At 32.4% G+C, this 24,479-nt stretch overlaps 1 protein-coding gene across 1 annotated transcript in view; it reads left to right on the top strand.

Moving 5' to 3' along the window:
- The window catches only part of LOC142220284 (uncharacterized), a 69,320-nt gene that overhangs the window by 33,780 nt on the left and 11,061 nt on the right, over nucleotides 1–24,479 (top strand). Inside the window, exon 2 of the mRNA XM_075289368.1 lies at nucleotides 8,419–8,462. The gene's annotated coding sequence lies outside the window, so the exon portion shown is untranslated. The remainder of the gene's footprint in view (nucleotides 1–8,418; nucleotides 8,463–24,479) is intronic.

The following is a 24,479-nucleotide window of genomic DNA, read 5'->3' as shown; positions in this document are numbered from 1 at the left end:
TTATCAAGTTAATTTCATTTAACCCTCATATGGTGTTTGTGGCACATTGACCTCAATTCCCTATTTTCTTTAAGAAATTCTATTTCACCATGAAAGTAAATATAATTATCAAATATCGCTCACGTAAATGTAATTGAAAGGTATTGTGACTTTCATTTTTTTTCTATTTCTGGTAACATTAGTTTTTAAGCAATTTTGACCATGCTGCCGTTAACTGGAATCCAGAATCCGTTTATATTGAACAGTTCTAGCCTGTTTTTACGATAGCTTGCTTCATTCCCATCAATTGTTGCCAGTATAATTCGATCCACCAGGCTTGATCAGCTCATAGTGGATGATTTTTTTCCAAGCACACCAAATACACAGAAAAACAAGTAAGTAAAGTCTAAAGTCGGGCGGGGCCGACTATATTATACCCTTCACCATTATGTAGACCAAAATTTGTGTTACCGTTTCAACTCCTTCAAATTTGGTGGGAGTTTTTATATTTATATTCCTATATACAAATATTTATATCTGAAACGATTTGGAGACAATTTTTTGTACTTCTACAAAATCGCTAGAATTAAAAATTAAATCGGCTAACACCCTGGGATGAAACATATACATATACATTTGTATTCGAGATATAGGACAATTTGAGTAATATTTAAAATTTTTGCTACTCAGCAGTGGCGATTTTACAAGGATATTGGTCAAATCTCGCCAAGATATGTGGTCAATTGTGGGTTGTGATATATTATTTAGCCAATTCGGGTGATATTTTCACAAGCCGGAGCTTTATTTAAAATTCGACCATTCTGTGAAAAGTTTGGCATTACAGTGTGTAGAATATGACTACGATATGGGGATATCATCACAGAATTTTGTGTAAAATGTGGGTATGTCGAAACTATCGAGTCAATTGGAGGAAATTCCCATTGAAAATGGGTCTAAAATATGAAACATTCTACCATATTTCCCCTACTCTGGCGTACATATATATGGGAGCTGTTCCTAAATATGAACCGATTTTGACCAAATTTGACATGTATAGTTAGAATAATAATCCTGCTATCTCAGCAAAAAAACGTAAATGGGAGAATAATTTTGGCCTCCGTGATCATATGGGTGTAAATCGGGCGAAAGATATATATGGGAGCTATATCTAAATCTGAACCGATTTCAACCAAATTCAGCACAATTAACAATACTATTAAACGTACTCCTTGTGCAAAATTTGAAGCAAATCAGGATAAAACTCTGGCTTTTGAAGCCATATAAGTGCAAATCGGACAAAATATATATATGGGAGCTATATCTAAATCTGAACCGATTTGGCTGAAATTTTGCATATCTTACGAAAGCCCCAAAATATTTGGCTGTCCGAAATTTTGAGAAAATACGTTTATAAAGACGTCAATTATGACCAGATCGGTGATAAATATATATGGCAGCTATATCTAAATCTGAACTGATTTTTTTCCAAATCAATAGCGATTGTCTTTGAGCCAATGTAAACCTCGGTGCCAAATTTGAGGACGATCAGACTTAAACTGCGAGCTGTACTTTGCACACAAAATTACATATACAGACAGACGGACAGACAGACGGACATCGCCAAATCGACTCAGAATTTAATTCTAAGACGATCGGTATACTAAACGGTGAGTCTCAGACTTTTCCTTCTTGGCGTTACATACAAATGCACAAACTTATTATACCCTGTACCACACTACAGGTGAAGGGTATAATGAAAGTATTTCTTAATTATTTTCATTAATATTCTACTTACTTCTTCGAATTTATTGTTGTTTTCGTTGCTTGACGCTTGAAATATGATATGACACAGTGGGATTGGTGGCAATGAAGATAAATGACTACAACGATATCCATAGGCAAAATACGAGAACTTTTTGACTACCAATATTAGATAATTGTTTCACTACATTTCTATATGTATTACTAAAATAATTCACATATGTAATTAAGAAAATGGCGGAAAATTGTTTTCAGTGTACATATTTCTCAAAGGCTTCCATGCTAAAATTATATTCTACATTACAATCAAATACTACTTAAAAACTTAAATACGTACCTCACAAATGAAGTCCTATTAAGTTTTTTCCTTAAGTCTTTTGTTTTTGCAAAAAAAAAAATCAAATAAACTAATTTAGGAAATGGCGGAACATTATTTTCAGTGTACAAAGACTTCCGTCCCATAAATGATATTAAAGTAAAATCCATTCTTATTCGTTTTTACTAGAAATGTACGCAAATCAGACCTATTTAAAGTTTTAATTCAAATTAAGTTTGTTTCTTAAGTCTTTAGTTTTTATACAAAAATAAACATCAATTTATTTAAATGTTTCAATAATTATCTCATTATCTCATACTCGTATCTACTAGAATAGTGGGTTAATAGGTCAATAAACCAAATACAGATGTACTTGTCATCAGTCGTAAAATTTTATACACTCTTCAAGAGTAAATTAGCTCGTAAATATTCAAAGTTTCTTGAATTGATGTTTTGTTTATTTATTTTCTTTTTTTGACTTGACATAGCCACAAGGAAATTGTATACAATTATAAATATATATCATTGAACATACCATAATGAGCTATTGTTCTGACAATTGTTAGCTGTCATCATTACAGAGAAAGAGAATAATCCATATCTCCGCGAATACACACACATACACAAGTACCAATCCAAATGAAGTTGGGCGCGGAAAATGGCAAGTGAAAGGTGGGTGGTTTGAGCGGGATGGGGAGAGCTTTGTTATTTTCATTCATCCATCCATTAAATCAGACAGACACTCACTCACTCTCTTAGACAATCGGTAAATAGTGGCAGGTAGCATAACGTTTATGAGCTGTTAAAACGAGTTTTCCTAAATTGTGACCCAATTGCCTAGTTTGTTCGTTGTTATTGCCGCCGCAGTTGATTCGTTCAGTTTCATTTACTACTGTTGGTGCAAATGTTGATAGATATATATACGGGTAAGTGTATATGCATTTACATGCCACATAATAGCCAAACGATGGTACTTACACTGTCTTAAAGAAATAAGTGCAAGCCTTACATTGTTTTGTTGCTGTTTTTTTTCTTGAAATGAAGACAAGTCAGTAGAAGATTGGTCTCTTGTCTGGCTGCAAGTTTACTGCCATCAATTGGATGGCATGCCACAATATGCGGCAATATATACATGTGTATGAGTGAGTGTAACTGTCAAGCCATGTGCTACTAACACATTACACCGTATTGGACATGTGACAATACTATCTTTGTATCTGTGTCGCTCTGTCTGTTTGTCTCTCTTATCATATCACATTTGAAAGAAATGGCAAACGAGTTATATGTGGGTACGCGTACATGTATTTTTATACGTCTTCTTGCAAATTCTTTTGAATATGAGTCCAAATAAATTGAAGTCATACCACACAAAATTAACAACAAATAAATTGTCAACATTTCAATTTCAGAATACGTTTGCAATCAACCTAGCTATGGCATAAGCACGTAATGTGCAAATTGCACTGTGGAATTTTGGTAGACGTTTGTATGAAAAATGAAAATCTTCGCTGTTGTTGTATAAAATGGTTGGTGTCGGTTTACAAAGTATTTCTGAATTTTTTGATTACCATTTACATTCCCGGATTAATGTGGCAATGTTGCATTTTACAGAATTTCAATCTGCTATACCAAGTTATAAACCTCTAGCTTCAATTTTAAACCCCAAACATCTATCATAAAAAGACGAATTTCTGAAAAATTCGGATATATATCTCGCTACTATAAGATATCCATTGAATATGGAAAATTTCAAATTCTGAAAGAGGAAAGAACAATTTTAAAGATTTTTTAAAAATATGCCCTCAATCAGTAATGAAATTTTACATAGATTGTAGAATAAACCCCTAAAACACAAAACACTGTGTATTTGCATTGCATGTCAGTGGCACACTTGGCATTGGCGCTTGTCTCCAAAGTGACTGTGTAGGTGTTATTGCTACAAGTGCATCGTTTCAGTTATTTCTGTTATTGGCAAATATGTCTTACAAATTTATGTTACTAATGTGCGCATTATTTAAATTGCAACACAGACTTTTAAAATTTTCGTGGGGCCATATAGAAATGTGGACTGATGTAAAACATTTTTGGTGCATGCTTTTCGGGACCTAAACATTGAAAACTATATTGTTGTAGGTACAAAAATTGCATATCTTCAATATACGAATGTGAAGAGATATTCTTTGATGCATCTTTATACCCTTCACCACTACTGTGGTACAGGGTATAATAAGTTTGTGCATTTGTATGTAACGACAAGAAGGAAAAGTCTGAGACCCATCGTTTAGTATATCGATCGTCTTAGAATTAAATTCTGAGTCGATTAAGCGATGTCCGTCTGTCTGTCTGTCCGTCAGTCTTTATATGTAATTTTGTGTGCAAAGTACAGCTCGCAGTTTAAGTCTGATCGTCCTCAAATTTGGTACAGAGGTTTACATTGGCTCAAAGACAATCGCTATTGATTTTGAAAAAATCGGTTCAGATTTAGATATAGCTGCCATATATATTTATCACCGATCTGGTCATAATCGACGTATTTATAAACGTATTTTCTCAAAATTTCGAGCAGCCAAATATTTTGGGGCTTTCGTAAGATATGCAAAATATCAGCCAAATCGGTTCAGATTTAGATATAGCTCCCATATATATCTTTTGTCCGAATGACACTTATATGGCTTCACAAGCCAGAGTTTTATTCTGATTTGCTTCAAATCTTGCACAAGGAGTAAGTTTAATAGTATCGTTATGGGTGCCAAATTTGGTTGAAATCGGTTCAAATTTAGATATAGCTCCCATATATATCTTTTGTCCGATTTGCACTTATATGGCTTCAAAAGCCAGAGTTTTATTCTGATTTGCTTCAAATTTTGCACAAAGAGTACGTTTAATAGTATTGTTAATTGTGCTGAATTTGGTTGAAATCGGTTCAGAGTTAGATATAGCTCCCATATATATCTTTCGCCCGATTTACACCCAAATGATCACGGAGGCCAAAATTATTCTCCCATTTACGTTTTTTGCTGAGATAGCAGGATTATTATTCTAACTATGCATGTCAAATTTGGTCAAAATCGGTTCATATATAGATATAGCTCCCAATATATGTACGCCAGAGTAGGGGAAATATGGTAGAATGTTTCATATTTTGGACCCATTTTCAATGGGAGTTTCCTCCTAATGACTAGATAGTTTCCACAGAGAATACATTTAATATGCTATTTAAGTGTGCATCTTAATCTAATATGGCCAAAATATCCACATTTTACACAAAATTCTGTGATGATATCCCCATATCGTAGTCATATTCTACACACTTTAATGTCAAAGTTTTCACAGAATGGTCGAATTTTAAATAAAGCTCCGGCTTGTGGAAATATCACCCAAATTGGCCAAATAATATATCAAAACCCACAATTGACCACATATCTTGGCGAGATTTTACCAATATCCTTGTAAAATCGCCACTGCTGTGTAGCAAAAATTTTAAATATTACTCAAATTGTCCTATATCTCGAATACATATGTTTCATCCCAGGGTGTTAGCCGATTTAATTTTTAATTCTAGCGATTTTGTAGAAGTACAAAAAATTGTCTCCAAATCGTTTCAGATATAAATATTTGTATATAGGAATATAAATTTTGATAATAACTCACAACAAATTTGAAGGAGTTGATACGGTAACACAAATTTTGGTCTACATAATGGTGAAGGGTATGAATATAGTCGGCCCAGCCCGACTTTAGACTTTACTTACTTGTTTTAAAATGAATACCTTTACATAAAAGAAAATTTCTTTAAACTGATCACAGTAAAAAATATAACCAAAATATTGCCATATAAAAAATAAACTGAGAGTTAACTTTCATAAAATTAAAAATAATGTCAGTTATTGAAAATTTGTACATTTTTAATTTATTTTTATATAATTTCTAGAGTTTCTAGTCAGGCTTTCAAGGTCATGTATGTCAAATTTTTCGTACCTTTTTAATTTAATTAAGAAAATATTTATAATTAAAAATATAATTGAAAATTTTGTTCGGAAATAATTCGTTTTTACAAACATACTTTTCATTGGTACATTACATTTTGACTCAAATTCAGAAAAGAAAAATCAACTATAATTATAATCGACTCTGAACTCTGGATCTCGTACAAAATCACAAGAAAATAAATTCATCTAAAGAAAAAAATATTATAAATAATAATGGAATAAATGATTAATTGCCTTAATTAAAAAATTAATTAACTTTTCAAACCAAAATCAAAAGATTTTGACCCTAAAGCATAGTTTATGAGATTTCTATACTGACATCACTTCCAAATTTCAAGAGCATCGAACGAAATTTGCTCATTCACGAGGCTTCGGAATTCAAATCTGGGCATCTGTTTATATGGGGGGCTATCCATACACACAAAGAAAATTTCATTAAAATTGAGCCAACGAAATTTTTTCATTGATATAACGAAACATTTTCATTGAGACAATGAAAATATTCGTTAATAGTACGAACATTTTCGTTGGCTAACAGAATATTCATTATGGTAACGAAAAATTTCGTTATATTAACGAATTTGTTTCATTGACTCAATTTTAATGACACATTTCGCTAATATAACGAAACTTTTTCTACCAGTGTAGTTATGGACCGATATGGACCAATTTTTTGCAAGGTTGTTATAGGGAACGTACTTAAATCATATACCAAAGGTGAATCGGATCGGATGAAATTTGCTCTTCTAAGAGGCTCGAAAGTCAAACCTGTTGATTGGTTTATATGGGGGCGATATATAATTGTAGACCGATATGGACCAAATTTAAATAGGATCGTATGAATTTTGCTACTCCAAGAGACCCCGGAAATAAAATCTGAGGATCGTTTTATATCGGGGCTGTACCCAAAAGTGGTCCGATATGACCCATTTGTAATACCATCTGCTTACTACATAAGTAACAGCTACGTATGCCAAGCCTTTTGCGTTCAGAAGTTAGCATGCTTTCAAAAGTCGGATAAACGAACATCGCTGTATCGACTCAGCATGATTTAGAATTTAAAGGATCTGATACCAATATTTCTACCAGTTACAAACGAAATGACAAAGTTAGTATACCCCTCATCCTATGATAGAGTTTATAGAAATTTCAAATCATCTCACTTATAACATATAGAAAGAATGTTGATAAAAGTTGTTGTAACAAATTTCACTTTTGAAATTCCAACATGTCAATTTGAGCATAAAACACAATATTGTTCCCATGAGGACCATTAAATATCAATATGTAACAAGTTGTTTTTTTTTTGCATTGTCTTTATGACAATTTCATTTGAAAACTCTAGATAGCAACAAATTTATGAGAGAGGCGTGTGTGTTTTTTAATCATAGAAAACATCCTGCGGCTATTGGCCAAATGCCTTGTCTAGTAAAGAAACTAGACTCTTGAAGACATTGTTCTTCCTAACTGGCTTTGAATGCATTTACATATCTGCAAAGTTTTTTTTTTAATTGCTTAGGAGAAATTTTCATAAAGAATGAAAAGTTCGCTAAACAATAAAGCAGAATTCATATAAAACCTGCAGGCTCAAGTGAAAATGTAATATTTCAGCAAGTAACCATTTTTTAAAGAGAAATTAAAACAATTTTATATAAAAATAATAAAAACGATCAAATTTTCTATTTGATTTCTTCTATGGTAGAGGTATCATATATCATATCAGCCACCTGTATAGGTATGTTGGCTGATATATAAAACACTTTTTTAATTAAATTTTTCTAAAACAAAAAATAACATCAAATCCGGGCAACACTTTTCAAATAATTTCTGGTATTGTTACCGTATGTTTTCCTTCACGTTTTCGTCGCAATGCAACACTGTCAATATCACGATAACGAGCAATGGTACTAGAAACAAAAGATTTACTCACATTTAAATATAAGCAATAAAAGAGGGTGTACTTTGCTGAGATGTTGTACGCACAAATATATACTCAACCCTAGGATATTTTCCTCAACTCGAAAAAATGAAACTATTAAGCACCTCTAAAATTAGTGTCCTGCTATTTGTGTGAGCTTTAAGCTAATTAATGTTATAACACTTATAACGGAATAGTCAAAGTCGAAACAAAACGGGCATCCACTATAACCTAACTTCACCTATGTAATCCACGCTTTTTTAAAAGTATTTTTTTAACATTTCCGGCATATTTAATTTCAATGAATGACACACAAAAAGTTAAGCCACCTTATTACATTCCAATATCTGACTAACATATTTCTTGTGAAAGTAATCATCAATATTTATAAACATAGCTTGGTTCAAACACAATTTTCATACTAATATTGGATTTTCTTCCTTTTCCTTTTACAGATTGAACACGGCATACCAAAAATTGGAATTGTCTACGATATCAGGTAATTATAATTGAAAGTAGATTCCAAATCAGTCGCTTGCCATTTCCTCAATGAAATATGTTGGTTAAAATTCGAATCCACAAATAGAAATAAAATATTTCTGAACTTTTGCACGCAACCTTTAAATATATGTCTATCTGTCGGTCTGACAGAAAGCCATGAATATTGTCTGTTTTAGCCATATACATATTAACACCAGCTGTTGTTGATATTTCTTTGTTGTAGCTTTTTTCATTGATTTCCTTTCTTTCTGCCGACAACTTTCATTTTCATTAATTTATTCAAAACTAATAAAAAAGAAGAAATTTCTAAGAAATCATGATGATGTAACGAATTCTTATTATGTATTTAACTCAGCTGAGATTTGTTCACATTTCTTTCTTGTGTATTTTTAATCACTTATTACAAAACGAAAGACTTAAGACACAAGCATCTCTCTTGTTTAAAAATTCATACAATAACCAAATATAAATTGTTATAGCATATCATCTATGTTAATAGCTTGTCATATATTTTTTCTAATATTTGAAAGTTAAATATCATAGGTTGCTACTATTAAATCATTGATCTCTATATATTAATCACTTAATTTTAAACAAAGTGGCACAATATAAGATATTTATTTTTCGTTCTTTCGTTACTGACGTTTTCGTGTTTTTTACTACCATCACGATAAAAACTAAAATTAACCAAAAACAAAGAAAAAATTACCCTAAATCATTACCATATTAACGATAAAATGTTTGTCACATACTTGGTAGAAAGGAAGTGACTTTTGATCTTGCAAATACAGTTTTTGTGGTTTTAGTTTATTTCTAAAGAGGTATAAAAATTTTTCCATAAAACAATTTAATATGGTCAATAAACCCATCGGACTGGCATTATCTAGCAGTGACTATGTGGGCTAAATGACGACAGACATCTGTTCATACCATCACATCATGACAGGGGTAGTTCGTAGGCCCATGTAAAGATATGTGCGTCCGGTCTTTTAGGTTCTTTACTTTCGACTTTCCGAATTTTGGAAAGCTCAACGTTTGAAAAGGTCGACTCTTTAATTTCTCGACAAAATTGAAATTCGAATATAAAGATTATAAAACATCGACTTAGATTTTTTCACAATGTCGATTAGGCGAAAATTGTATCTTCAACTTTTGTTTCCCCTTTGTGGACCACGAAGGTAGTGGGTATGTGCTCATGGATTGAGTAGAAACTTCTAACTTTTCCTTGCGAGACAAAGACGCGGTTTCTTTAAAATAAAGTATTTTTTTTAGCGACCTATCTGTCCAGCAAAAAAATTTGGAAGTTCTTTCAAAGGCACAACTTTAAAAACACTTCCAGAAGATACACTCCCAATGATGTTCTTTATTTTAACTACCCAGAAAGTCCTTTTAATTCAATTTTTTATAACTTGTTTTTTTTCATACTTTTAATGAGTAATTTTAACTTTCTTGGCTTCAAATAGATTAAAAACAGAGTAAGAATTCATAAAATGGTACAAATCATTTAAATTTTATCGAAAAAAATGCTAAATCCAATCTGAAAAAATTGTGAATTTTGAAAATGTTTGAGGTCAAACGTTTCCGACAAGCGTTAGAATCCGTTAAAAATTACAAAAATTATTTATTTGACAAAATATCACAGAATTTTTTAATTTACATTGAAAACATTCGGATCACACCTAAAGAAGTGATGCAAATTCAGTGCAACGACTGTTAAAATGGAGGACTTCCGTCCTATGACAAGCCCATCGCTTCTGCGTCAATTTTGCACCACTTCCGCATCCAAAAAGAACATTTTCATAACTTTTTTGGGGACTCTTTTTTTGCTGGGTGGCTTTAAATCTCGTTTATCAAATGTTCATTCTTTTGTTGCGTTATATTAATAAAGCTATTCACATACAAACAATTGCCAGTTTAAAAATCCAAATTATACCGTATACTTCAAAGTAAAAAATATTTTCTTAATTCCAAAAAAAAAAAAAACTTTAAAAGAAAGATACAAAATCCTCAAATAAGTCTTAGCCTATATTTGAAGCGTTTTTATCATAAATCTAAAGATTCAATATTTCGGTTGATTTAAGGACGATTTCTTTAAATCTAAAATGTGTTTCTTTACTTTAAGGAATATTGGCCTTAGTTCAAAGACATACGTCTTTAACTTACCAAAATTTGGCTCCTACATTTGATAAAACAATTTTTGAAACAATGATTATAAACTTTCTCTTAATTAAAATTTCATTATTTTAAAGAAATTTGTCCTTAATATTGTGTAAATTGCGCTTCCTAATTTTTTTCAGGTTTTTTAAAACATTTTAACATTGGCTTCTAAATTGTATGTTAGTCCACATGAAGTCTATGTTAGACAAAAAAGGTAAATTAAACACCTATATAAGCCAATTCATTTCTTGCTCGGTTTTTCGGTAATTAGAGAGCCCAATTTCAACCGAAGCCGATGGAGTTTGTTCCTCCATGAGGATCAGAAGTTAACTTTGGAGGTCGGTTTAACATAATTATAAACTGATGTGGACCAATTTTTGCATGATTAGCTTGTACACACAAAAAAAATCTGATTCAATCACGAAATTAATTGATCCAATTAATTTTTTAATTGAAATGTCTTCAATCTCAGAAATGATAGTATCAATTAAAAAATTAATTGAAGGTCAATTAAACAATTAATTGATCCAATTAAAAAATTAATTGATACTATTATTTTTTGTGATTGATTTTTGTTTCAATTACAAAATTTGTTGAACCAATTAAATTTTTAATTGAATATTTTTTAAAATTCAATTAAAATTTTAATTGGAAAAATTTTTGTTAGATTTTTTTCTGTGTACTGACATCACGTACCAAATTTCAACCGGATCGGATGAAATGTGCTCCTCCGCACACCAAATCTCGGGTCTGTTAATAGGGAGGCTATACTTAAAAATGGTCCAATATGGCCCATTTGCAATACCATGCGACCTACATCATTAACAACTCCTTGGGCCAAGTTTCCTTCGTGAACGTGATTTCAACTGATGGACGGACGGACATTGTAAGATCGACTCAGAACTTCACCACGACCCAGATTATATATACTTTATGGGGTCTGAGACTAACATTTCGATCCTATGTTATAAAAAAACAGAAAACGAAAATCGATTTTAAAATCATGAAAAGATTGAAAATAGAATATTGATTTTGCACATACACTGAAAAAACATTAAACCAACCAGGAAAGAAATTTTTAGTTATTCTTAGAAAAATTTTGATTAAATGTAGAAATTGTTAACTAAATTGTATTATAAATGGAGATGTCACGACGATTTCACAAAAATAAGTAAAAAAAATCGACAAATTCAAGAAAATGTATTAGACAAAAGTATTATTTTTCACTTATTAAAGAAAACTTCGTAGTTTGAAGGAAAAAATTGGAGTTCAAAATTGCAAAAATGTCTTTAGGGCCATTCGAAGTTCATAATGGGCGCATTATTGGTAAAATTTACAAATATTAAGGAATTCTGAACTATTTTGTGGGAGACACGAATTTAGTTCATCTTTATACTTCATTTGAGTATAATTTTTTCCTCTGCTTTAGTTAAGTTAACTTACATACGCAAAAAATTATTAAAGTCTTGGAAACTTTCTTAAAACGTAATTATTCCATGAACTAAAAGAGAATTAAATCAGCTTTAGTCCAATATAGGGTAAACTTTTTGTTCACTTTTGAGTGTAGTGTTAAGTCAATAGTCGATTTCAGCGTTTCGAGATTTTCATGCGAAAAATGGATTTATAAATCTTTAATTTAACTTTATATTAATTCATGAAAATTTATTGATTTTAGCAAACATTTTCAAATGTGAGAAAATTTTCCATATTTTAATTAGTTTTTTCTTACATTATGAAGAGATGAACTCAAAATGAGAAGTTTTATACAAGTGAAGTACACAATTTTACTAAATTCGAAATAGTTCATATTTTTCTAAAATTAGTAAATTTGTATTCATAATTTTCTGAAATAAATAAATTTTACTTATATTTTGTTTGTATTTAACTCAATTTTTCCTTCAAAATTTGAATATATGTTTTATATATATTCAAATTTCAGAATTATCTCCTGTACCAATCTAGAGCTTGGTGTCCATCGGTTCTTATGTTCATATTTTTTATATCTTCTTAAATTCGGTTATAGTGTTTTTTTTTTTTTTTGTAAATTATTAAGATTTAACGACAACGTTTTCATGTTGAAAACATTATCCAAAATGAAAGTTGAACACCTACATGCTATAAAGTAACAACGGTGCAAATGAACAAGGCTTTTATTGGTATTTGGCTTTGTAAGGCCTAAAAGTGACAAATCTTTTTATTGTAGATTAAATGTTTGATTGTGTCATTTATCCAATCGATTGATAGTTCGATCAAACGATGATAGATCAATCGATTGATTGTTGTCGCGGTCAGTGTCGGTGATGTTATCAGTGTTTCTCGCCGTCTTTAGACGATAGTTTTATTTATGTTGTAGCATTTTGTCTTGCACACATAAACTTTGCATTATGATGGTATTGTGTATCTCGTATATGGCAATAATGCGACAAGTGTTTGAAACACACTTTCGTTGAGGAATTATCTCCTTTTTGGATTTACACAAATTCACATGTCCAATATTTGCTTTGTTGATAACATCAGCCGATGCTAAATATTTTTGAAGAGATTTTTGTTTTGGGAAATATTTGCCATATTTTATATTTTTTGGTACAAGAAGAACTGAACTGAAGCAATATTGACATAATATGAGAGATTATGTAACCCTAATTTTAAGGAAAAAATATTTACAATTAATCGATCCTCCCTAATAAATATAGGCTTCATAATATATTCAATGTTAAATTCCCTATGCTATATTTATGCTAATACTTCAATAAGGATTTCGACAATGTAAGCATGAAATTTATTTAAGATATTTAAAATATTCAATTCATAAAAGCAGGTGTTTTGCGCAGGCTTCATCTAAAGTCTGAGATTATATCAAACAGCAAGAAAATGTTCACGCAATTCTTCGGAGAAATGAACATTTAATATTGAGGTTTGTAAAATGTGGAATGTTTTGTGTGTTTCATTCACTTTTCATTTCACATACGAGTGTTTTGTGAGCAACGAACGTGTTTAACTGTCAAAATATCTTTCAAAATCAATTTGATGAGCCGCATATTTTCAATGTCAATCTTAAGCTGTTGTTTTTTCTCGCTGTTACCTACTTCTTCCTCTCCGTGTTCAAAAGATTAAAGCAAAGTGGCGCTATACCACAAATTGCGATTATATTGCAATTTTTCTTCGTTGGAAGTTTTTTTGTATTGGTTTGGTTTGCATGTTCAATTGATGATGGCCTTTCATTGAGATTTGCTCCTGTTCAGTGTCAATCAATCATTGGTTAATTTCTATAGCTTTACTTGTTACCTTTGTATTTGTATATACGTGTGTGTGTGTGCAATGTTTGTTATAAACAATTTTCAATTTCATTTCTATTCCTAGGCCGCTGAAAGGCATTTTATGTTTAATCTTTGACTTGGCCTTTTCATTTAACTTTCATCATTCAATGAGTGATTTTGAGATTTTTTTCTATGGAATATAGCCTGCCTCATTGATATATACTTTAATTTCACTATACTATTTTGTTTTCACTAATCGGAGATTGTTTATAATTATTTTCTATTTGTAATTATTGTATTGAAATGTGATATGACTCAAAATACCACACGCTAGTTGATTTAATACTTATATCCAATTAACCAATGTGTAGATTGTGCGTACCACAATGGATATTCGGATTTAATCTCCTTAATTTGGAATGTCAGGACAATTTGGCATCTTTTGAGTGTTATTAAGCTCTTACAGAATGGTACGGCAATATTTGTTAATTATACATTCGTCACATATTTTTGGGCAAAAATTCAACTTTACCCACACTCATAGAAAAAAGTCTGCTAAAATAGCAGTCGATGTCTGTTTTTATATTTCTGTACTTCAGGGTCTAATGAACAACAAATTATAACATTTATGGGTTATACATTTGTCCCCAAAGTATATTTAAGAACCAAAAGTAGTTTTTAGTCTATTTTTGCAATGTAACATGTTGGCTGATAAGTCCCCGGTCTAACAAAGAAAAACACATTTTTTTTGTCAAAATTCGTTTTTATTATTCAACAAAGTTCCCTTCAAGAGCGATACAACGATTATAACGACCTTCCAATTTTTTGATACCATTTTGGTAGTACTCCTTCGGTTTTGCCTCAAAATAGGCCTCAGTTTCGGCGATCACCTCTTTATTGCAGCCAAATTTTTTCCCTGCGAGCATCCTTTTGAGGTCTGAGAACAAGAAAAAGTCGCTGGGGGCCAGATCTGGAGAATACGGTGGGTGGGGAAGCAACTCGAAGCCCAATTCATGAATTTTTGCCATCGTTCTCAATGACTTGTGACACGGTGCGTTGTCTTGGTGGAACAACACTTTTTTATACCCACCACCATAGGATGGGGGGTATATTAACTTTGTCATTCCGTTTGTAACACATCGAAATATTGCTCTAAGACCCCATAAAGTATATATATTCTGGGTCGTGGTGAAATTCAGAGTCGATCTGAGATTTCATCCGATCCGGCTGAAATTTGGTACATGGTGTTAGTATATGGTCTCTAACAACCACGCAAAAATTGGTCCACATCGGTCCATAATTATATATAGCCCTTATATAAACCGATCCCCCGATTTGGCTTTCGAGGCCTCTAAGAGAAGCAAATTTCATCCGATCCGGCTGAAATTTGGTACGTGATGTTAGTATATGGTCTCTAACAACCATGCAAAAATTGGTCCACATCGGTTCATAATTATATATAGCCCCCATATAAACCGATCACCAGATTTGACCTCCGGAACCTCTTGGAAGACCAAAATTCATCTGATTCAGTTGAAATTTGGTACGTGGTGTTAATATATGGCCTCAAACTCCCATGCAAAAATTGGTCGATATCGGTCCATAATTATGTATAGGCCCCATATAAACCGATCCCCAGATTTGACCTCCAGAGCCCCTTGGAAGAGCAAAATTCTTCCCATTCGGTTGAAATTTGGTACGTGATGTTAGTATATGGTATCCAACAACCATGCAGGAATTGGTTCCTATCAGTCCATAATTATATATAGCTTCCATATAAACCGATCCCCAGATTTGACCTCCGGTGCCTTTTGGAGAAGCAAAATTCATCCGATCTGCTTGAAATTTGGTACGTGGTGGTAGTATATGATATTTAACAACCATGCCAAAAGTGGTCCATATCACTCCATAATCGTACATAGCCCCATATAAACCGATCCCGAGATTTGGTTTTGGAACCTTTTGGAGGAGCAAATTTCATCCGAGTGAGTTGAAATTTGGTACATTGTGCTAGTATATGGTCGTTAACAACCATGCCTAACTAGGTCCATATCGGTCTATAGTTATATATGGCCCTCAGACAAATCGATCCCCAATCACACAAAAATTGGTCCATATCAAGTTCATAATTGTATATAGCCCCCATATAAGCGACCCCCATATTTCAATTCTGGCTCTCTGCGTACAAAAAGTCCATATCGATTCGTAATTATTTGTAGACTTAACTATACATAACTTTTTTGTCTAATATATACCATGTATGGACTAAATCACAATTTAGAAAACGATGTTAAGAAGTTTTAAGATACCACAACCCAAGTAATTCGATTGTGGATAACAGTCTTTCGTAGAAGTTTCTACGCAATCCATGGTGGTGGGTACATAAGATTCGGCCTGGCCGAACTTGCGGCCGTATATACTTGTTCTTCTTCATATTGGTCCGCTTTGCCGCGCTTCCGACCTTTAAACGCTCCAATAACGCCACTGTTGATGGTTTTTCCCTTCTCAAGATAATCGATACAAAATTATTCCATGCGCACAAATAATGTCTAATATTGCCTCTTTTTGAGATTTTGAGAATTTTTAATACTAGGATAATAACAATAAATGCTAAGTGCCCAGATCATATTCTGCCGGGCTATATTCTTAAGTTTGTGGTCTGTATTATATAATTACATTCTAATGTTTGAGTTATATAAATTTATAATCATTAACGTATTATTTAGGAATAACCTAATTTAGAAATAATCTTTACATAAAGGGTGATACGGTCAAATTTTTGGTCAAGGGAAAACGCATGTAAATCGATGAAATCGTTTATTTAAAAAATCAAATTAAATTTCTTTTTCAAGTTCAATTAGTATAAAATTCAGGAAAAATATTCAGTTAGGCTTTCGCTTTTCCAAATCCGAATTGCCGGGCCTCACGCTTGACACCTGCCATCAGATTTTGTACAGCCACCTTGTCCACCTTCTTCGCCGCAGAAAGCCAGTTTGCCTTGAACTGCTGCTCGTCCTTAGCAGTTTTTTTGGTCTTCTTTAGGTTCCGCTTGACAATAGCCCAGTATTTCTCAATTGGGCGGAGCTCTGGCGTGTTGGGAGGGTTCTTGTCCTTGGGAACCACCTGCACGTTGTTGGCGGCGTACCACTCCATGGCCTTTTTACCGTAATGGCAAGATGCCAAATCCGGCCAAAACAGTACGGAACAACTGTGTTTCTTCAGGAAAGGCAGCAGACGTTTATTCAAACACTCTTTCACGTAAATTTCTTGGTTGACAGTTCCGGAAGCTATGAAAAAGCTGCTTTTCAAGCCACAGGTACAGATGGCTTGCCAAACCAGATATTTCTTTGGGAACTTTGACAGTTTTATGTGCTTGAAAATATCTGCTACCTTTCCCCTTCCTTTTGCCGTATAAAACTCCTGTCCCGGAAGCTGCTTGTAATCGGCCTTGACGTAGGTTTCGTCGTCCATTACCACGCAGTCAAACTTCGTCAGCATCGTCGTGTACAGCCTCCGCTGCTCTTCTTGCTTGGACGGCATTTTGACAACTGAAGAGTGAATTCCAAAATCAAAATAGGAACAACATTCTACACACACACCTTCAAAATGAGGAGTGTTCAGGTTTTTTAAATGCAAAATTGAAAGAAATACGTCAAGTTTATATTGACCAAATTTTGACCTATCACCCTTTAATCATTGTGGTAACAATGTTTCCAAATCTAGACTTTACTTCCATAAAGTGTGAAATGAAATAATCTGTTATTTTTAGCAGATTGACCGTAGAGCCAACTACTGATGTCTCTGCTTTCTTGTTAAACAACCAACACTGCTCAAAAGTTTGGAGCATAGGATTTGCGCTGTCATGCTGCTGCGAGCTCCAAAGTATAGACGTCCGTCACGGTCGGGCTCCTTCGGGATCTTCTTTTTCGGCCGCCATCGCATCATCATCCCTCTTCTTTTCACTCCGGAAGTGAGTGATTTTTTTCCTTCTTTGCGAATAGAGTTTTGTCTTCCTTCCCTCATATCCATCGCTTTGGCGGCAAGTGGGATGAGCCTGCGCTTTAAGGTTGAATTACACACCATACGTCAATCCGTGCGTTGATGGAAGGGTTGATTTTTTCTGTTTGCGGCAGACTATTTGAACTTTTGATTTCAGAGAGATTTCAACTCTTTAATCATCGGACGCATTGAACGCATGGTATGTAATTCCACCTTTAGTCCAACTTCGAGTGATTGTTCTTCTTCTTTAGTCTCCACCAACCAATTGTTTTTGTTCAAATTAGAAATGTCCAATTCATTATCTTTTATATTTGGTTGATATTTAGTTGGATGTGTGCTTCCAGATTCGTTAACATCTGACTCCATCTGATTTTCCTTTCCTTTTGAGGGAGTTCTTAATATTGAGATACCCTTCTCTATCTAATGATAGCGACAAATTCTAAGATATTTTTATTGTCGCCCTTATAACGTTAGTTTAAAAACGGACTTTGTTTCTGTATTCGGTTTTCTTACAAGAATGTTTAAAACTATATCAATTTTTCTCAGTTACAGTCAACCCTTACCATATTTCTCTTCGTCATATGTAATAATAATATTGGCTATCGTTGTACCCCTAAAAGAATACACTTTTAAACTAAACTGGACTCATAGGGCAAATTTGTTGGCTTTTCGTTTATTTTCCATATGGCGGTTTACTCCCATATATTCCTGTTACAACCAACGTCCATAACGACGAGCATTTGCAACGTCTAGACTTGTAATTGAATGCGATGTCAAAGTTTATAAGCAATTCAATCATACATTCATATTCATTACAGCTTAGAGTGTTAATCATACCCACCCAAGTACCATAGACTCACTCCGTCAAAGTGATGACAATACAAGTTTGTGGCTTAAGTCTTTTGTTTATTTTGTACATGTCTTTGCATTTTTATGTGGATGTTTATTTCTGGTGTTGTAGCAAAATTAAAAACCTGTCTCCAAAAATGAAAACTAATAATCCCGACTATAATATAAACAACCAATTTCACTTTTCTTTTTCTTTTTGATTTTGTTGTTGTTATTACTATTATTATCTATGTTATTGTTGTTGCTTACAATAATAAGTATCTATGACTTTTCTCAGTCAAAACATTAGTGTGGCATTAGGCAAATAAAAATATTCGCACATGCGTCTTTGTGTATGAATATGTGTTCGTTGCTGCTGCGTATCATTGGAAACTCATTAGGCAACATTGTAAAATGTATGACAAACATGAACTGTAATGAAATAAAATCCAAACGAGATAGACATATCCATCCATATAACTATAAAAACCTACAACACCTGTTTTTCTCAGCTCTTTCTTCTCCATTGCTAGACGTAGACCGAGGTACTCTCAAGTCCACTTAATCTCTATCACATTCCCATACAACAATTATCAATTATATTAAAAATCAATTAAAACATAAATATTGTATAAATCATGTATGAACCTCTATTTATTCTGAATGAGCAAATAAAAGATAAAACAATTGCTCTATAATTATCATTTAAAGACAATTAATGAGACAGTTACAGTTCTCTTCGTGTACATGTCATATAGGTGTATGTTTCTCTTTTTTGCTCTCCCCATTAGGTGTATTTACAATTCCCTCTGAGGGGGGAAAAGAATGTTTAAATGTTTGTGTGTATTAATGGTGCAAATAAATTTCTCACAACAATAACTGTGACAAATTATAATTTTATTACAACTCTACTATTATAGGAGTAACAAAACATCGTACAAGTTTCTTCATACTAAAGAAAATTTATGAAAAAATATTAAATATTATCATGTTTTATTTGGCTTTACTCATATTGTGAAATTCAACTGAATTTATTATGTTGCTTATGTGGCATTCCATAAAAATTAAAAAAAAATAACAAAAAACGTGAATTTCAAAAATGTTTTTCGATCTTTCTTATTTCCTCATAACATCATTTCCTCCCCTTAGCATATTTCTATCAAATTAGTTAACAATTTTCTATATTGCATTGTTTTTGTATTATTCTTGCATTCCATATTTTTTTTGTACCAGGGTCGACAAGCGCAACGCACTTTAAACAGCTATTGTTAATGCTTAGTTAAGGTTAGTTACAGGAGAATTTTTTTAATCAGCATTAAAACATTAAAAATGTGATTACCTTGAAGTGATACAGAATCTCACTACAGAATAGCCTTCTCAATCAGTGTGAACATGCAGTTATTGCAAACAATTTCCCGATATATTATGCAGATAATATGTCATCGGGGTCTGCAAATAGTACAAGATCGCTGACACGAATTTTTACCAGTTCAAACATTATTTTTTGTATGTCAACAAATTCGATCTCTTTTTCAACTTACTTAAAATTTTCCCAACGAAAAAAGTAAACTGTTTTATAGTAAGAATAAACTAACTCGTACGAAAATTAAACTAAATTGTACTACACATTTTCAGATTTCGACAAAGCGTTGTTAAAACCAGGAAAATTGAATGCCCTTTTGTACTTTTTAACTGCAGTTCACGAAATTATACCCTCTCATAGAAGAACAAAATTAACTAAAAGTAAAGAAGAAAATCATTGGCGCCAAATCATGACCATTTTAAAGATAGAGTAGTTCATTCCTACTATTTTTGGGAATCGTACGATTTGCTTTAGTTCATATTGAACTTATGTTCACGGCCATTGAACTTTATGCCCACGTTTACCAGGTATACCGATATGAAATGAGCGTTTTTCCATGTGACACCCATTTTCCACACTTTTGGATCTTTCCCATAGCTTTAAACAGCAAGAAATTGTTTGTGGTGTAACATTTAACATTTTTTTTTTGACTCAAAATGTCATCCCCAAGCAATATCGTTTGCAATTCGGCGTCTTCAAACTTTTTTGAGTGGTATTCCACGTTCTTCATTTCTCACATCAATATCATTATTTCTGAACCGTTTTCCGCAAATCATCATGTTCTGGTACAAAATTCGACATTTTTAACACGATGAAGAAATATGATGGTGTATACTTCAATTACTTGATGTATACTAAATATTTTTCGCAGATGTCACACTGAAAATAATATTGTCGTGAGGTCAAAGTTTTCATGTCTTTAAAATGCGAATGAAAATTTTCCTTAGCATAGAAGACGTATTTCTCTAATATAACGTTTTTTTCCTTGTCCAAAAGTCGATAAACATTTCAATGAAGTCGTATTGTCCTTATAATTAAGTAAATTCACTTAAAAATGGGTATTATAACATGAAAGACAAAATGTTTGGGCTAAGGTCAACTTGACTTTAATAATTCAGAAAAATTCTTTAAATTTAATGAAATTGTCTTTAAATTTGTTGTCTTTTGTTTTCAACACTTTATTTTAAAGACGTTTTTACTTGAAACATAGCATAATTACTAATGCAAGTCGAGTCTTAATTTGGAAAATAAAGTTGTCGTTAACTCGCTTTTAAAGGACTTTGATAGCATATGAAGAAAAATAGCCGAAAAAGCGAAAAATTAAAATTTGCTTCCTAGAAGCAAGTACATAAAACCCAAATTTAAAAAAAAGAATTATGTCTTAAAAGTATCCTTACTTGTATTCTCCGCTTCTTTGGCTCGGAATCAATACCAAATTTTTTAAAGTAAAGACAAAATCTTTGGAACCGGACATGCTTTTTTTTCAGTGCATAATAAACAAAACAAGTATATACGGCCGTAAGTTTGGCAAGGCCGAAGCTTATGTACCCTCCACCATGGATTGCGTAGAAACTTCTTCTAAACACTGCCATCCACAATCGAAATATTTGAGTTGCGGTAACGCTTGCCGATGGCAAGGTATCTTAAAACCTCCTAACACCGTCTTCTAAATTGTAAGTAAGTCCATACGTGGTATATATTAAATTAACAAAATTTTCTATAGAAATATAATGTTAACAAAATTTTCCATAGAAATACAATTTTGACAAAATTTTCTATAGAAATAAAATTTTGACAAAATTTTCTATAGAAATAAAGTTTTGACAAAATTTTCTATATAGAAATGAAATTTTAACAAAATTTTCTAAAATAAATAAATAAAATTTTCTATAGAAATAAAGTTTTGACAAAATTTTCTATAGAAATATTTTGACAAAATTTTCTATAGAAATAAAATTTTGGTACATTATTTTTGGCTTGATCAATTTTGGTATGGTTGTTAGTGGCCATATACTAATACCCTGTTCCAAATTTGAACCGGATCGGATGAATTTTGCTTCTCTAAGAGGCTCCGGAGGTCAAAGTCTGTTCCAAATTTCAACCGGATCGGCTGGCTTCTCTTAGTGGTTCCGCAAGCCAAATCTGGGAATCGGTTTATATGGGGGCTATATATAATTATGAACCGAAGTGGACCAATTTTTGCATGGATGTTAGAGAACATATACTAACACCACGTTCCACATTTGAAACAGATCGGATGAATTTTGCTTCTCTTAGAGGCTCCGCAAGCCAAATCGGAGGATGTCGACCAATTTTTGCATAGTTGTTATAGACCATATACTAACACCATGTACCAAATTTCTGCCGGATCTTAGAGGCTCCGCAAGCCAAATCTGGGGACCGATGTGGACCAATTTTTGCATGGTTGTTAGAGACTACATACTACACCATGTACCAAATTTCAGCCTGATCGGATGAAATTTGCTTTTCTTAGAGGGTCTGCAAGCCAAATTTGGGGGTCCGTTTATATGGGGGCTATACGTAAAAGTGACCGATATGGCCCATTTGCAATACAATCCGACCTACATCAATAACAACTACTTGTGCCAAGTTTCAAGTCGATAGCTTGTTTCGTTCGGAAGTTAGCGTGATTTCAAAAGACGGACGGACGGACATGCTCAGATCGACTCAGAATTTCACCACGACCCAGAATATATATACTTTATGGGGTCTTAGAGGAATATTTCGATGTGTTACAAACGGAATGACAAAGTTAATATACCCCCATCCTATGGTGGAGGGTATAAAAAGGGCTCTTTCACAACAAATGTTTCCTAAAGAGACATTTGTACCTTGACGCTCACTTCATACCAGTATACCTGGTAGTTCATAAAATGTTTGAGACATACTTAAACGCAAGAAAATTTCATTGTGCTGTGGAAAATGTCCCAAAAAATAATAAAATTAAACTACAAAAAAATAATTTTTTGCTATAAAAATAAGTTTAATTTAGGGTTAGTTTAACTACGGAAACTGTTTTCTGTGCAGTTAATGTAGATGAAGAATCTGTGGGAATATATATTCCATGGTTTTTTTTTTTTAAATTATGTTATCTTAGATTCTTTTCAATTTGCTTAAAAGAAATTTTTATTTGTTAAAAAATAATTTTTCAAATTGAGTTACCTTTGGATTTTTCGGATATATATAGTTAAGTAATGTTAATTGTCATTCGGCAAATGTTTATTTGAAGAGACAGTTGGGAAATAAAATATTAAATACTTTTATTTTATTCTTTTCTATTTCTGTCGCACAAACCCGATTTAATTGGAGACCCCGACAAGTCCAAGAACTTTTATCAATTGGCAAAAGCATATCACAAATTCACGTTAACTTATAAATTGAAAATATAATCCTATTTACTAATGGAATATCCCATATGTATTTTGTGATGTCTTATTGTTGTATTACTGATGATGATATTATTTATTGGCATCATGTGGTCGTAGCATCTATCTACGAGTATGGCTGAATATGTTCCAGTCTTGTTTTCATACAAAGTTTTGTTTAGTTTGTATTACTGCTATTGGTTGAGGTCTGAATGTGATAAATAAAAGTGTTTTGGTAAATTCACTCATCCACTGAATGTGTCGTACATTTTGTAATGGTTTGATCAATAAGTAAGCGTTGCTTCTTTTTTCCTCTAGTCTTCGTAAAATGTTGCTCCGCTTTCGTATTGAATATGGATAAAAAGAAAAGCATAAAGAAATATAGTAATAACAATTCCATTTTACAATAACTTTCCTTGTATATTATTCAATCAATGACTTAATCAAAAGAAAAACACAACATGTACATAGAAAAGAAGATGAAATTAAAATGAAATTGTTGATTTGATTTTGGGAAATGCTCAATATAAAATTAATTAGGTTTGGTTTTCTTGTATACTTACGTCGTCTTAGATAACATTTTTCTTTATGATGATGTAATTTTAATTTTTATTTTTCTTTTGAAGAATAAATAATGTTATGTGTTGGTATATATAGACGCAGTTATCCAAATTTATTATGTGCATACTTTTTTTCATATAACAATACTAAAAATGAGGTAAATATATCGAGAAGACCGATATAATAGTTATAGGCTCACTAATGGATGATCTGATGATTTATATATTTGTGAATACCCTAATTTACGAAGAATTAAGAGAAGGCTCACTGAGTTGGCTCAAAACGGGACCGGAATCCAAATATGTCATTGTGACTTCAGTCCTTATTTGAGGCAGGTATCTTTTGGCATATTAATGGAGATGATCCTATAAGTTTTTAGTCTACAAAAAACATTTGGGGTAAAATACAAAAAACATTTGGGGTAAAATAAATACACATATTCCGGCGAAGGTCAAATTTTTCTA

Source organism: Haematobia irritans, chromosome 1 (genome assembly GCF_050003625.1).
Source record: "Haematobia irritans isolate KBUSLIRL chromosome 1, ASM5000362v1, whole genome shotgun sequence".
NCBI classification, from domain to species: domain Eukaryota; kingdom Metazoa; phylum Arthropoda; class Insecta; order Diptera; family Muscidae; genus Haematobia; species Haematobia irritans.
This window is presented reverse-complemented; position numbering and strand designations above follow the sequence as displayed.